The following is a 17,057-nucleotide window of genomic DNA, read 5'->3' on the forward strand; positions in this document are numbered from 1 at the left end:
CCCAGGCACCACTGCTGAATATATGCAAATTAACCATACTAAGTGAGGAAGGCTACTTCCGGGCTGCAATATCACATCCCCCCTCCCACCATCCTCTATCAGGCAATACAAGGATAACACACAATCAGCACCTCTCTAAAGCCCCATCTACACGGTGCTATATTGTAGCGATCCGGCGGCTCGATTAGCCGCCGGATCGCCTCTTCCGCGTGCGCGCCGCGTCCCCGCTCGCCGCGTGTGCGCCGCATTCGATTCCCCGCTCGTCCCCGCCGGCGCCGCTTATCTCCCGCACGATTCCCTGCCATTGTCCCCTCGCGGGGATCGAGCAGGGAATCGGCGGTGCGAAGATCCGTCCTGTCGGATCTTATCAATCGAGCCGCATCAGCGGCTCGATTGATAAGGAGCATCGCGGCCACATCTACGCGTGTAGATGCGGCTTAATGCAATGCAGGAAATGATGTGGAGGATATCGGGGAGGGCAGTGCCAGTAGGAGGCTATTATGCTAATGACAGTGCTGGTGGTGGGCGGAGGCAGCAGCAGCAGAAACACGGTCATGCGTACCACATTGTCACGTTCTGATGACGTGTAGCCCGATGCTCTACTACGTGATGACGTTTCCCTTCAGCGTGCAGGGCTGCTCTCGGGCTGTCCATTCTGACATTATACCGGACAGTTTATCTGCATTGCACACCTGGCATACACGCAATAGGCCTGCACAAGAAAGCACGTGTCAGTGTGAAGGCGCGCTGTCTCCATAGCAACAGCAGGCGTACAAGGTAAGAAGCTGTCTCTTCAGCGCTCAGTGTGGGCAGCTCGTGTATTGCGCCCAATGTGAGGCAGCGCAGCCTGATAAGCAGCAGCCCATCCTGTTAGAACGCAGGGCGTACACTCCGCTTCCGCTAGCCACGCCCAACACACGTGACAAGCTCGTCATCATCAGCTGCGGCCAATGAGACGCGCCGCACAGCGGAATGTACCACGTGGGGGTGTCGCCTGAGGGGGTGGAAGGTACGTTCATCGCTCTGTTTTACATGTTCAGACAGCGATTATTCACTTCCTTCCTTTACCACACAGGCTCATGTGCGTCACCCCGGTCAGTGTCTGTAGCGGTACTGCAGAGCCCGCCCATCCTCCGTGCTCTCCATACCCCCCTCCTTCCCGTCACGTGACACAACTAAACTTGCGACGGGAAGAGAGAGACGTAGCATCGCGTGCTGCCAGTCGGGTAGGTGGGGCTGCTGTCTGCCCCTCCTCTTATTACCACATATGGGAAACGTCCAGCTGCAGTGGAGACACGCCTCCTCCGTAGGCCGATATCCTGTCGCTTCAGACTACCCGTCTGAAATAGCTACCTTGTGCGCTGCGCATATCTATCAGCTCTTTAAAGGAGGGGGAAGGGTGGTATGTAGCTACCTCCTGCAGCAGAGTCTTCGGTGTCCTGATCCTCCCTCCCACCTGGTGGATTGCCCTCTTGTGCAGAGACCCCTGGGCTGAGCCTGTGTCTCCTATGCTCTGAAGCTGTATCCTGCATTGTGTGTGCGCTTTGCCTGGATAGCTGTGTCCTGTTCCTGGTAAGTCCTGCTGCCTTTGTAACCCTCCATTCCTGCCTGTGTCCTGCTCCTATTGTAAATTAGAAGCAGTCACTTTTTATTTCCTCCAGTAACACTTTAAAATAGCACTTATAGTGTAATAGTAGTATGTGGGCGCATCAAGGCCTGCCAGCGAGTCCTCTCTCTCCTCTCCTGCGCTTGGCCAGAGCTGCAGGGGTGAGGTGCAGTGGGCGGAGCCTGGTCGCGCCGATGCTGTCTGGTGAAACAATGCTTTTTGGTGTTATGGCCCATACTCACGGGCAACATTTTGGCCTGTCGCCAGCACACGTGAGCGTGTGCGCGACAGGCCAGCGACAGCTCGTCGCCAGGTCCCTCCGCATACACATGGCGGAGGGACCTGGCAACTGATGCGGTGGAAGCTGTCGCTGTTGTCCTTCCCCCCCCCCCCCCCCCTGCCGGAAGCGCCGTCTATTTGTGATGATGTTGCTGTCGCTAGTCCGCGTACTCACGCGGACTAGCGACAGTTGCGGCGGCGACTGTTGCCAGGCGATTGAACGGTTCAATCGCCTGGCGACATCAGCGACGGGCGACAGTTCGGGGTGCGCGCACGTGCAACGCCGCATACTCACGGGCGACCTGTCGCCGCTACACACGCGTGCGCTGCGTGTTGCGCCCGTGAGTATGGGCCATAAGACCACGCCTTCGTCAGGTGACGGGATGGCGGGGGACTTATAACTCTGTTCAGGGGCGGATCCACATTGACCACTGGCTGAATTTCAAACACTGTGCGGCTGCAGCTCGCTTCTCACCTCTGCGTCATTGGACGGCATCAGCGTGACCAGGCTCTGCCCACTGCACCTCGCTCCACGCTGTACATCACCCCTGCAGCTCTGGCTAAGCGCAGGAGAGGAGAGAGGACTCGCTGGCAGGCCTTGATGCGGCCACATACTACTATTACACTTTAAGTGCTATTTTAAAGCATTACTGAAGGAAATAAAAAGTTAATGCGCAAAGAGTGCTCCTTTTCCTTTCGTTTGCATAGGTAACTGGCTGATGGCATTTCAAGATGGCGCTGGATGGGTAGCCATGGCCATACGGGGCTTCGGCCTTTCCTTTTAAATGTCTTTAACCACTTAAAGAGAACCTGAGGTGGGGATCTTAGAATGAAATCTATACACAGAGGCTGGGGCCCATATGCAATTCACTTTTTCTCAGTTTTCTCCTAGGAGAGAATTTTTCATCTTGATTTATAATAATTTTTTTTAGCACTTTTGTGGGGTAAAAGTACCAGAAAGTAGTTGAAAAAGTACTAATAAAATTATTTTGAGTATTTGTTTGCTTGCTGGTGGTTTAAAAGATATATTGACAAGTTTTAAAATTTCACCTAGGAGAAAACTCAAGTGAAAAAGTGAATTGCATATGGCCCTAGGTCTGGCTATAGTGCCCAACCTCTGTTGCTATTTGAATTCCCTCTGCGCTCCGCTCTAGCCCAGAAATCACAGCCGCTCTGTCGGGCAATGTTTACCTAGCTAATGTCACTCATGCCGCTTCTCCCTGCCCGCGTTCCTTCCCTCCAATCAGCGGGGAGGGAAGGGGTGGGGACCGGCGCTCTGCATGAGGGGGGGAGCGGCGTGAGTGACACTAGGGAGGTAAACACAGCCCGCTGCATGTCGACAGCGCAGCTTTAAATTATGGGGGAGAGCGGAGCGCAGGGGGGACTTAGGGGGATTCAAATAGCAACAGGCTGGGCACTATAGCCAGACCCAGCCTCTGTGTATAGATTTCATTCTAATGCTGAATACACACCATGCGTTTCCGTAACGAATGCGTCCGTCGGTACGCGCCGATTCGATTATTTCCGAGCGCATTTCGATGATTTTATTATTATTTTTTATTTATATAGCACCAACATATTCCGCAGCGTCACTGGGATCGAATCTGCTGCCAATCGTTTGCGCAACACGCCGAATTTCGCTACATTTCGTCTAATCGCTCCGTGCGGAAAATTACCATCGATCACCCACGGGTAGGGAGCACGTCGCTAGCGGCGTTCGAGTACCCGACGACCGACGCAATAGAGCCCGCATACATTACCTGCTCCGCCGGCACGACTGCCCCCGGTCACCGCTGCTCCGTCTCCGCGCTGGTCTCCGGGTCAGGCATGCTTCACTTCTTCTAGCCCGGCAGCGCGGAGACGGAGCAGCGGTGACCGGGGGCAGTCGCGCCGGCGGAGCAGGTAATGTATGCGGGGGGGGGGGGAGCGGCGGCAGCACCACCACCACAACAGATTGTGAACGGTTTCAGGCTGAAATCGGTTCACAATCTGTTTGCAGTAAAGGTAGCCATACGATCCCTCTCTGATCAGAAAGGGATCTATCTGTTGGTCGAATCTGATGGCAAATTGACCAGTGTATGGCTACCTTTAATTGATTATTCCTGTGATACAATGAGAGCAGCCATGTTCTGTTTGTCATCATTACACAGGTAATCTGCAACTGCATCTCCAGCCCTCAGCTCACTCCCTCCTCCCCTCTGCCTCTGAAATCACTGGCTAGTGGCCTCCTCCTCCTGCCCAGACTGAGCTCCCATAAGCCCTTGCTACATCGGCCTGAGTGCCTTGGCGTTTTGGAGAAGCTGTGGGTGAGGCTTGTTTAGCTTATAGGGAATTAAAGCATTAAAACAAAAAGAAAAGTATTTGGTTTGAGGAATGCCCTATAAACTATAGGAAAGGAACACAATTATGCAATGAGTAAAAGTTCATCTCAGATCCACTTTAAGCCCGAAGGATTGGTGTCCCTCCCCCCACCTTAGCAGCTTTCACCTCCCATTCATTTGCCAATAACTTTATCACTACTTATCACAATGTATTGGTCCATAGCTTGTTTTTTCCGCCACCAATTAAGCTTTCTTTGGGTGATACAGTTTGCTAACAATTATTTTATTCTAAATCCATTTTAACATGAATATTAAGAAAGAAATGGGAAAAAAATCATAATTTTTCAGTTTTTAGCCATTATAGTTTGAAATTAATACATGCTACCGTAAATAAAACCCATGTATTTTATTTGCCCATTTGTCCTGCTTATTACACCATTTACAGTGTTCTCCCCAGAATATTTTTTCAGCCGGGTGGCATGAAAAAGTAGCTGGGTGGGGAGGGTCAAACTGGGTGCGGAATCGCACTGGGTTTGGGGGGGGGGGGGTGGAGGATTAGGGAATATGCTAGGTACTACTGGATGGGTGGGGGCAGCCCAGGATAAAACACATGCGCGCACACACACGCAATATATGCACACACTATGCACACAGAGACTGAAGTTTAGACTGCAATAACTACAAGTATTTCAAAGTTTAGATAAAATTACAGCTAAACTTTATTTTTTTATTTTTTTTTTTTTTATTTATTTTTTTTTTTTTTCCTAGAAATAAGGTCGGTAATGAGTAATGACACCTTTTTATAATCTCTCAGCAGAAATCTTCTGCAAGGTTACAGCTCTCCTCTCCATATCTGTTCAATCACTAGTGTGCATTAGTGAGGTCAGTACAAGTGAAGCTAATACTGTCTACATATAAAAGGCATTTACCACAGCAGTGGCTGCTGTTATAATTTAAGTAGGCCTCAGTTATTTGGACTGAGTTAGTCAAAAAGGCTTGGAGTGCAGATCGGCCCTTTAAGGGGATTTTCTCTGAGAGAGAAAATCTGCAGTTCTGTCAGTAGGAACTAGAACATACCAAGAAGCTGTTCTGTGGACAAGGCCACAGGTCTCCCTGGGCATGTACCGCCACTAGAACAATAAACAACATCAGCCATATTTACTAAATACCACATTCCATTAAGTAAAGGAAAGGTGACGTTGAATATTAATCGAGTAGGTGGGTATTATGACACCACGATGAGGCTGATCCAATAGTCTGGTTTAAGGGATGGCGAATATGATGTCACGTTTAACTCTTTCCTAGTCGGTATTAAAAACCTAGGTGGGGCGCAGAGCTCACTGTGCTTCTGACTTTCCCACTAGATCTAAAGGCTGACTGGAACCTCTAAGTATTTTCATTCTATATGTAATCTGATATAATGTATGCTGTACATAGGTAGTCTAGTGTAACGTAGTTTAGAAAAAAGGTACCTGATTGACTTCAGCAGGAAGTTTAATCAAGAAGCTTGTAACGCAACATGAAGATTGGCGTGGCTAGGAGATGATAAACTGTATCTATCTGTATTTCTGTTACTTGAATAAATAACGTAAACATTGAAGAAGCCTGAGAAAAGTCTATCTCCTGCTTGCTGTGTGGAGAGTCAAGTGATCTCACAGTCTGTGAGACGCAACTGTAAGAAGTTACTGGTGTCGAAGCAAGGTGATATAGAACAGTTTATAACCGATGCGAGACTACCCCCCCCCCCCCCCCCCCCCCCCCCCCCGTTATGACAGGAGATTTGCCGGAATGAATAGAGCCAGGCGTCCTGCAGTAGTTTATCTGTCCTGTGTGCAACTTCAAAGGCCTTTTCCCCGCCCCTCTACACTAGGAAGGGAGCTGGGAAGAGGGCGGAGATATCCCTCTGAATAACAGCGAGCTGGCTGCACAGACACAGCCACTGCTGCTGTAATTATTCAAGAGGAGGAAGAAGTAACTCTGCTACAGACCAGGGCAGCCGGACTGGAGGGCAGGGTCAGGTGGGCGCTCCGCCCAGCTGAAAGGCTCCGGGGAGAACACTGCATTTAAATTATGTCCCTATCACAATGTATGGCGCCAATATTTTATTTGGAAATAAAGGGGCTTTTTTTAAATTTGCGTCCATCATTATTTACAAGCCCATATTTTTAAAAATGTATTTTTAATATACTCCTTTGACATGCACCTTTCACCTCCAAGGGTTTTTAAAAATAATTAACATGTATTTCATATTTCTATGGGAAGGTGTATAATAAGGTATTTGGATGTGGTTTTACTTTTTGGCCACAAGATGGAGATATAGAGTCAGTGTGTTCTAATAATAGAAACAGAACCATCTGTTTATATTTGTTTGTATTTGTGTACATACAGGGACATAGATACTCGTGCTGGGGGAGGTGAAAAGGTGTTAAAAAGTTCAGACCATTAGGTAACTTTTTTTTTTTTTATTAATTGTATGTGGGTAATTTTTGGTGTGGGAGGTAAATGGCTAATGTAAAAAGTGTATTTATTAAAAAATGGATGTGTGTAGTTTTACTATTAGGCCACAAGATGGCCACAGTGAAAAAGTCCTGGAAGCGTGATCGTATGCTTCCAGGAAGAAGAATGAAGATGGGGAAATTTTTGAAACTCAGAAAAACCGCAGGGTCGGAGACGCTGTCTGTTTTTCTGTGGGGGGGCCTTTGATCAATGAAAGGGATCTATAATCCCTTTCATTGATCACTTGGCTAACGGCCGGTGGTGGGAGTGTGCACAGCCCAACTGGACGAACATTCTCATCCAGTTGTGCTTAAGTGGTTACATTTTTACCTCTACCTGGGAGGGGAATACTGATGTGCCCTCTCTCTGGTCTGGGGCCACTTTGCAGATCACCCAGCAACCTCCTTCTGCAGCACGTGGGCCATTCCTCCACCTGCCACGATCCATGAGCTGCTGGCCCCATTAGGCCCTGTAGCCGACATGCACTGCACATGAGCCACTTCACAGCTGCTGCCCAGGACCCACAGGAAGGCTGCCGCTTCACCGCCACGGCCCGCATGGACACCACTAGCCTGACCCGACAGGCACACTGCTGGATCCCCCAGCACGTGAGCTATGACACTGCCGCCGCTGCCAGTGAGACCAGACGCTAACAGGAGATGCACACGGGTTGCTCCTCAGCCAGGGGAAGTCGGACTGCCACTGCTCAGGTCAAGCAGAGCCAAACACAGCCAGGAGGCTGTCAGGAGACTGCAGTGTCTCTCTTCCCCCCCCCCCTCCTCTCCTGCCTCTCTCCTATACAATACCGGCAGCTGGGGACATGCGTGTCCCCCCAGAGTCGTTCATCGCGCCAGGGAAGCAGAGCAGGGAGGCTGTAGACATTGCTTCTGCCAGCACCCGCTCTGCAGGAACGAACGGCTGGATTCCCTGCTGCGACGAACGACTCTGGGGGGACACGCGTGTCCCCAGCTGCCGGTATTGTATAGGAGAGGGGCAAGAGGAGGAGATAGCGCTGAAGCCTGCGGCGTATTCAGTTAAATTGCCGCCGACCAGGCTCTGATTGAGCCGGCGATGTCCCGATGGAAAGTTCGGTAGGCCTTTTACGTCACCTGTCACGTGACGTGGTGGGCCCCCTCTCCTCTCTGCACTTCTCTGTCTGAGCTAGCGGCAGTATCACCCCGGCGAGTACTTATGCGTTTGGCACGGAGAATGTGCAGACCAGGCCCCTAAATGACGTCAGGAAGCTGCAGGAGAGAGTCATGTGACTCAGGCACACAGATGCGCAGCTCTCAGCTGATCACTGGAGACTGAGCAGCGCAGATTTTGAATTGAGATGCGAGGGAGAGCTGGCTGGAGCGAGATGCAGGGCTGCCTGTGACATGATGGAACAGCTCGTTAGGGAGATTATGCTGCGTCTGAAGCTGTGACATAGCAGAGAGAAAAAGATAAGGAAACACCCCAGTGAGAGTGGAGCAGGGGAAAGAGTACAGAAGCAGAGAGGACAGCTTTCAATTACAGACAGAATGCAGGAGACAGAGACAGATGAAGAGATTAAGCTGGGAAAAGAAAGATTAAAGGTAGCCATACACAGGTCGATTTGCCATTAAATCGACCAGCTGACAGATCCCTATCTGATCAGAGGGGGATCGTATGGCTGCCTTTACTGCAAACAGATTGTGAATCGATTACAGCCTGAAACCGATCACAATCTGTGGAGCCGCCCCCAATCCCCCTCCCCCCCCCCCCCCCCCCCCCCCCCCCCCCCCCGCCGCATACATTACCTGAAGCTGGCTCTGGGTCCTCTTCTCCGCGCTGCACCCCGCACCGCATCCCAGCGTACACTGTGTCACTCTGTGACCAGGAAGTTCAAATAGAGCGCCCTCTATTTGAACTTCCTGGTCACTGGAGTGACACAGGAAGTTAATGTACGCTGGGATGGAGCAGGAACAGAGCGGTGCAGCACGGAGAAGATACCCGGGAGCCAGCGTCAGGTAATGTATAACTGTATCGGACCCGGCCGCCGCTGGCGACGCGCTTCCTACCCGCGGGCGATCGACGGAAATAACCCGCACGGCGCGATCGACGGATCGGCGGGTGCATTTAGCGCAAACGATTGGCAGCAGATTCGATCCCAGTGATCGAATTTGCTGTCGAAACGGCAGCAAATCGGGCCAGTGTATGGCCAGCTTTACTCCTTAAAGGACTTCCGAGGACAAAATCTGGGCCCAAAACGTAAAAAAAGTTAGCTACCTTCATGACTTTGTAAGGCACGGAGGACGCCGTCCGCGCCCTCTGTGCCGTTCCGCCTGGTCCCCTCTGCTGAATAGCCCCCCCGAAAGGCTGCGACCCCACGGTCCGGGTCGGCATCTTCTGCCTCCATAAAGATGGCCGCCGGAGCTGGCCACGGCTGTGCAGTCCGCATAGCCGCTACTGCGGCTGCGCAGCTCTAGGGCCAACCCTCCGATCCACGCTGCCTGTTACGTGATCGGGGGGTTGGCCCTAGAGCTGCGCAGCCGCAGTAGCGGCTATGCGGACTGCGCAGCCGTGGCCAGCTCCGGCGGCCATCTTTATGGAGGCAGAAGATGCCGACCCGGACCGTGGGGTCGCAGCCTTTCGTTTACATTTTCCAGTGAAATGTGTATTTGTCTCCACCCACTGATGACCCGGAACTGCCCGTATATGTATTTGACTGGTGTTGGCTTCGCCCAATTTTCCTAACCCTAACGCACAAACACTCAATGACCAAGTTTGGCATCAATAATTTGTATATTCCCATAGAAATTAAACAAATCAGATTGGCTGTTTGTGGCTCCACCCCTCTCCAGCATTTGAACTCCAGTCACCCAATGACCAACTGTAGCAGGTTTGAGGCAACTGCTATTAACAGTGCAAAAATGGCAGCAAATTAAATATTCCCCTTGAAAATCAACAGATGATATCATGCATTGATCGTGCATAAGCACATATACTTGTGATTTTTGGTGCAAGGGGTTGGTGTTATGGCAGTATTCATCATACCGCTCCACAGGGGGACAATTCCAGCTTCCAGTTGTTGGTTAAGCTTGGTTTCAATGGGCCCATAATGTCCTCACCGGTGTGCTTATAGCACTGCGCAGGCTTGCCTTTTTATATTGGTCTGGCTTATACTTGTAGTCCACCACCGCTTCGTATCATGTCAGGCAGGAAGATGGATCTTTATTGTGCATACAGGCTGCCGTGCGTGCTCTGCATCGGCGCCTGCTCGCACTTCGGCCTAAGTACCAGTCCTTGCAAACAGCAGCAACAAGGTCCGCACGTTATAGCTGGCATTACAGAGAGAGCGAGAGATCACATGGCCGGCAGGTGGCTCCTCCCACCTACGCGTTTCACGCCATTAGACGTTTCATCAGGGCCTGGCTTGTGTCGTTCTTAGCTCCTATTAAAGAGAGTCTGAAGCGAGAATAGATCTCGCTTCAGACCTCATAGATAGCAGGGGCACGTGTGCCCCTGCTAAAACGCCGCTATCCCGCGGCTCAACGAGGGTCCCTGTCCCCCCCCAAATCCCCTCCGTAATGCGGGGGAGCGCTTCCGCATTGGGGCAGGGCTAAATGCCGCAGCCCTGCCCCACGCGTCTGTCAGCGCGTATCTCCGCCTCTCCCCCGCCCCTCTGTCTTCCTTCACTGAGAGGGGCGGGGGAGAGGCGGCGATGCGCGTCTGATAGACGCACTGTAAGGCAGGGCTGCAGCCGTTAGCTCTGCCTCCAGCAGCAGCAATATCTACGACCAAGTTGGTCATAGATTTTGCGGGGGGTGGGTTGGGGGATCAGGGACCCCCGTTTAGCCGCGGGATAGCGGCGTTTTAGCAGGGGCACACGTGCCCCTGCTAACTATGAGACATGAAGCGAGATTTAGTCTCGCTTCAGTGTCTCTTTAAATAGGCTGGGCTGTCCTTTGACTTTTTCATCGCCATCTAGTGTCCACATTCATTCGTGCTTTTATGATTCATTCTTCTATCTGGTTCCACATTGATAGTGTGACACTATATATCGGGCTACAACTTTTATTCACCTACATTCTTGATAGTTTTGCCAGTATTTAAGTTCTTTTTCCATTTTACAGACATTTTAACCTCCTTTGGTTGGTGGTGGAATTGCCCTCCGATGTAAAAGGCTCACGTGATGTATTAAAGGTACTCTCTGGGTTCAGGTGCCCCCCTGGGTCCCTCCTTGTGGGCATCGTCGTGGAATCGTTGTACACGTCGATTCCACACGAGGAGGGGCTCAGGGCAACGGACTTCTACCTGTGTGAAGCATATCCGGATGCCCATGATCATAATGAGATGATCATATGAGGTCTGGGCATGGTACTAAAGCTAAATTGCTTCAAGTTCTCGGGAAGATACTACAGACAAATAAGAGGGACTTCGATGGGGGCGGCTGGTGCCCCGGCATATGTATGTTTACATTTGGGCCTCTGGGAAAGACAGGATGTCTATCAGAGGCCCCAGTTTGGGGCACACGTTGCCCTCTGACTGAGGTTCATCGACGATGTGCTGGCGGTGTGGACAGGATCACGTGAGGAATTGGATACATTTATAGGTGTGCTGAATAGTGATAACCTGCGACTTGTACGCCTTACCTATACAGTGAGTGAAACAGAAATTTTGTTTCTGGATTTAAAATTAGCCTTAAAAGAGACAGATAGTGACCTCAACGTTTCGAAAACTGACAGCGGGAAACAGCCTGCTCCACGCCGCCAGCCATCACCCTCCAGCTCTACTAAAATCGATACCATATAGTCAGTTTCTGCGGGTTCGCAGAAACTGTTCGACTGACGAGCATTTTCAAATCGAGTCGAGGGAGATGTGTATATTAGGTTTCGGGAGAGGGGTTATTCACATAGGCTGCTACCGGCAGCCTTAAAAAAGGCATGGGGAAATAGACGTGCTGACCTTCTCACATCAAAGACAAGGAACAAAACAAATTTTTAAGAGTCATTACTCCATTTGGAACACACTGGAATGACCTAAATGACCTGCTGATAAAACATTGGGGGATATTGTGTACAAGTCCCGAAATTAAAGCTATAGTAGGTCCAAAGCCATTACTAACTCCAAAAAGAGCATTTAATTTACGTGATAAATTGGTGCGGAGTGAGTATCAACCCTCCACAAGGAAGTAGCTGGCTGCGAAGCAGGGCAGGCAGGGGAATGTTTAGATGCGGAAAGTGCAAAATGTGTCCCTTGGTGGATAAAACAAAAACCTTTAGTGATAGTGAAGGTAAAAAAAACATTTCAAATTAATGGGTTCATGAATTGTAATACTGAGAGGGTCATATGTAATCGAATGTACGTGGGAAAAACAAAACGTGACCTAAAGTCAAGGATATTGGAGCATTGTAGAGAAATTGAGGATGGGGATCTTGTAACCCCACTCTATGAGCACTATCGGGTAATACACAATGCGTCCTTGAAAGGAACTAAGGTGAAAATTATATACAAACTAAATCTGTCTGAGCGGAGGGGTGACTTCGGGGATGTCCTATTAGGAAAGGAGACTATGTGGATATACCGACTAAACACCCTAGTTCCTACCGGATTTAATACAGAGTTCGATCTCACCCCCTTTCCTCAGACAGATAACTTATAATAGATAATTGTGAACTGTACTTGAGGAATAGTGAACAGGAGGTGCCTGCTATATGGCAACGCAGACAATATGAAGCTGTGTTTAGAAAGGAGGTTAAAATGTCTGTAAAATGGAAAAAGATATTGTAAAATATGTAAATATTGGCAAAACTATCAAGAATGTAGGTGAATAAAAGATGTAGCCTGATATAGTGTCACACTATCAATGTGGAACCAGATTCATCTGATATAGAGCAAACTAGAAGAATGAATCATAAAAGCACTAATGAATGTGGACACTAGATGGCGATGAAAAAATATAGAAAAAGTCAAAGGACAGCCCAGCCTATTTAATAGGAGCTAAGAACGACACAAGCCACGCCCTGATGAAACATCTAATGACGTGAAACACGTAGGTAGGAGGAGCCACCTGCCGGCCATGCGATCTCGCTCTCTGTAATGCCAGCTATAACGTGCGGACCTTGTTGCTGCTGTTTGCAAGGACTGGTACTTAGGCCGAAGTGCGAGCAGGCGCCGATGCAGAGCACGCACGGCAGCCTGTATGCACAATAAAGATCCATCTTCCTGCCTGACATGATACGAAGCGGTGGTGGACTACAAGTATAAGCCAGACCAATATAAAAAGGCAAGCCTGCGCAGTGCTATAAGCACACCGGTGAGGACATTATGGGCCCATTGAAACCAAGCTTAACCAACAACTGGAAGCTGGAATTGTCCCCCTGTGGAGCGGTATGATGAATACTGCCATAACACCAACCCCTTGCACCAAAAATCACAAGTATATGTGCTTATGCACGATCAATGCATGATATCATCAGCTTCTGAAGAACTATGCTAATTATTCGGCAGCTTTACTACTGGCTCAGCAACTAACTGCATGCAAAACAGGCTTTTTATGCCGTGCAAATAGATAGTGTGGCATACATGCTTTAAATTATTGGGAGCCTAACCAAAAGTGCATATGACCACATAGCCTTTTGTGTATGTCTTGATATGTGTATAATGACCCAGGTGGCAACCTCAGGTTTTAATTGTCTATATCTGTGTCATTAATTTTAATTGTCATTTATATGTAGAATACTCAGAGGCGCTAGAGCACACGTGTCCCAATTTTTGTGCAATAAAAATCGTGTGTTGGACGTAATTTGATGTGACGCTTTATACCTGTGGTTTTTCCTTTCCTTCTTGCAGCAAAATATGGTTGCGCCCACTATTCTGATGTCCATAAAAACGCATATTATTAATCTTTTTAGCACAGACCTCTCCTGAACAGGGCCAAAACAATTGTATACTGTGGCACTAAGACCACTGCTTGCTTTATAGTTCTTGAATATATTGGGTTAGAATGTCCCGTTTGATAGGTGAATCTGGGATCCGCGTGGGCACAAAGATCGTGTGGTGGTTGCTTTTTTGAAACTCCGATGACCCTTCATCACTGTTTCCACCACCCAGGGGTTCCGAATATGCTCCGTCCAGATGGACCCAAACTCCTGGAGCCTCCCTCCCACAGGACACACCTGGGCGGACGCACCATCAAAAGCCCTTAGCGGTGGTTATTGTAATGGTAGCGGCCTTCTGCTTGTTCATTCTCTGCAGATTCGCCTGACCCCCCCCCCCCCCCCCCCCTGCCAATTACGGCGATAGTCCCTTCCTGGCTTGTAAGACCTGGCATTGCGGAATCTGGGCTGCTGGGAGTGACCCTGCTGATTAAAGACCTTTCTCTGCTTACGGTCCTGCGGGATTAATCCGGATTTTCCTCCCGTAACATGGGATATTGCTGAATCTAATTTCTCTCCGAACAGGTTACATAGTTATTTTGGTTGAAAAGACATACGTCCATCGAGTTCAACCAGTCGAATAGTTCTTCCCATCGAATGGTATTTTGCACCAGTTTTGTTTTAATGTAGGGTCCGCTGACCATGACCTCAGCCATAGGGCTCTCCTGGCAGTGACAGTGTAACAGTGCTCTTGCAATAGAGCGGATGATGTCTACCGATGCTTTGCCCACAAAGTCAGACGTAAGCTTGAATTCTTGCAACGATCTAATTAGTGACTCTTTATCGGTATCTGTTGAAATAGCGGTCTCTAGATTTTCAGCCCAAGCTCTGATCGCCCGACTGACAGATGTTAAGGCTACCGCCAGTCTCATGGCCCCACTGATTACAGAGTATACCTTCTTCAAATCTGTCGATTTTCCTCTCTATTGGTTCTTTAAAAGGGATTGCGTCCTCAACTGGTAATGTGACATGTTTTGCCAATCTCATCATCGCTGCATCCACTGTTGGAACGTTGTCAAAGCTATTAACTTGACTCAAATGGTAACGGAACCAACTAGGGGGAATGCGTTACTGGATCTGATCATTTCTAATAGACCAGATAATGTATCAAATGTGCAGGTTCAAGAACATTTGGGAAATAGTGATCACAACATAACGTTTGATCTGGTGACTGATAGGCCACGGGGCAGCGGGACCACTAAAACTATGAATTTTAGAAAAGCAAAGTTCAATCAAATTAGGCAGGCACTAAGTTTGGTGAACTGGGATAATGTACTACAAGGGGAGGACACTGAAGGGAAATGGCAAGCTTTTAAACTTATTCTCAATCAATATTGTAGTATGTATATCCCATATGGAAACAAAATGTCTAGGAATAAAAAAAGGCCTCTATGGATGAATAGAAAGGTTAGGGATAAAATGAAGAGGAAAAAGAATGCCTATAAGGTCCTAAAACAGGAGGGGACCGAGGCTGCACTCAGCAATTATAAGGAGTGCAATAAAAATTGTAAAAAAGAAATTAGGCTGGCAAAGATCGCAGCTGAAAATCAAATCGCTAGGGATATCAAATCTAACCCAAAAAAGTACATCAACTCTAAAAAAAGAAAGGTTGACTGTATAGGACTCCTAAAGGATGAGGGTGGGAACTCAATGGTGGATGACCAAGGTAAGGCAGAGTTATTAAATGCTTTCTTTGCTTCTGTCTTCACAAAGGAAACAGCACTGTTGCAAATTACAGAGGCAGAAGAGTCTCAATCTAACTGTAATATTAAATACCTAACGCAGGAAGAAGTGAAGGCAAGACTAAATTAAAAATAGACAAGGCACCTGGCCCGGATGGCATGCATCCTCTGGTCCTAAGGGAATTAAGTTCAGTTATATATAAACCCCTTTATCTTATCTTTTGTGACTCTTTCAACTGGCAGAGTCCCAGTGGATTGGCGTACAGCCCACGTTTTCCCATTATTTAAGAAGGGCAAAAAATCAGATCCAGGAAATTATAGACCTGTAAGCTTAACATCAGTTGTATGCAAACTATTTGAGGGGTTACTAAGAGATACTATACATGACTTCATAGTAGAAAATAATCTTATTTCTCAGCATCAACATGGGTTTATTAAAGACAGGTTCTGTTTGACTAACATGCTCAGCTTTTATGAGGTAGTAAATGCTAATATGGATATTGGGAATGCTGTAGATGTGATATACTTGGACTTTGCAAAGGCCTTCAACACTGTTCCCCACAAAAGTCTGGTGCAAAAGGTGAGGATGCAAGGACTGGGGAAGAGTCTGTGTTCATGGATAGGGAACTGGCTAATGGACAGAAAACAAAGAGTTGTGGTCAATGGATCGTACTCAAAATGGGAGACTGTTAGCAGTGGGGTCCCACAGGGGTCTGTACTGGGTCCAGTGCTCTTCAATTTATTTATTATTGACCTAGTAGATACAGTAGTGAGCAATGTTGCTATTTTTGCAGATGATACAAAATTGTGCAGAATCATCAACTCTCAGGAAGATAGTGTCATATTGCAACAGGATCTGGATAGGATGGCTATATGGGCACATACATGGCAGATGAAATTCAATGTTGAAAAATGTAAAGTCATGCATTTTGGTCGTACCAATGGTCTAGCACCATACAAATTAAATGGGATACAGTTGGGGACATCAAACTTGGAGAAGGACTTAGTACTCATCGACAACAAGTTAAATAATCGTACTCCATGCCAAGCCGCTGCAGCTAAAGCTAACAAAATTTTGGGATGCATTAACCTCCTTGCCGGTCAAATTCCTCCGGCAAGGAGGCAGCGCAGCACATATTAATTTTTTTTTTTTTTTTTATCATGTAGCGAGCCCAGGGCTCGCTACATGATCGCCGCTGAGCAGCGGCAGCTCCGCATCCACTCCGATCGCTTCCGGCGATCAGAGTAAGCAGGAAATCTCATTGAGAACGGGATTTCCTGCTGGGCTTCCCCGGTCGCCATGGCGACGGGGCGGGATGACGTCATCGGGAATCCCGATCCACCCCTCAGCGCTGCCTGGCCCTGATTGGCCAGGCTGCGCAGGGGTCGGGGGGGGGGGGGGGAGGCGGCTCGGCGGCGAGCGGAAGTTACAAGCAGCTAGCAAAGTGCTAGCTGCTTGTAACAAAATAAAAATTATGCAAATCGGCCCAGCGGGGCCTGAGAAATCTCCTTGCGCAGGTTACCCCGAGCTGAGTTCTGGATAACCGGCAAGAAGGTTAAAAGGGAAATAAAAAAAACTCGAGATGCTAGCATAATATTGCCCCTGTTTAACTCTCTAGTAAGGCCACATCTGGAATATGGAATTCAGTTCTGGGCACCACATTACAAAAAAGATATTGCAGTTTTAGAGCAGATGCAGAGACGAGCAACAAAATTGATACGTGGGATGGAAGGTCTCACTTACCAAGAAAGGTTAGATAAACTGGGTTTA

At 48.6% G+C, this 17,057-nt stretch overlaps 1 protein-coding gene across 4 annotated transcripts in view; it reads left to right on the top strand.

The window, feature by feature from the left end:
- Positions 1 to 628: 628 nt before the first annotated feature.
- LOC137545354 (schlafen family member 9-like) overlaps positions 629 to 17,057 on the top strand; it is a 143,648-nt gene continuing 127,219 nt past the window's right edge. For 2 of the 4 annotated variants that reach the window (XM_068266487.1, XM_068266490.1), the window contains exon 1: positions 1,112 to 1,572. The gene's annotated coding sequence lies outside the window, so the exon portion shown is untranslated. Of the gene's footprint in view, positions 778 to 933; positions 1,010 to 1,111; positions 1,573 to 17,057 lie in introns of those variants that run through there. The other 2 variants (XM_068266488.1, XM_068266489.1) reach the window with 2 other exon arrangements.

This window comes from Hyperolius riggenbachi, chromosome 2 (genome assembly GCF_040937935.1).
Source record: "Hyperolius riggenbachi isolate aHypRig1 chromosome 2, aHypRig1.pri, whole genome shotgun sequence".
Lineage (NCBI taxonomy): Eukaryota > Metazoa > Chordata > Amphibia > Anura > Hyperoliidae > Hyperolius > Hyperolius riggenbachi.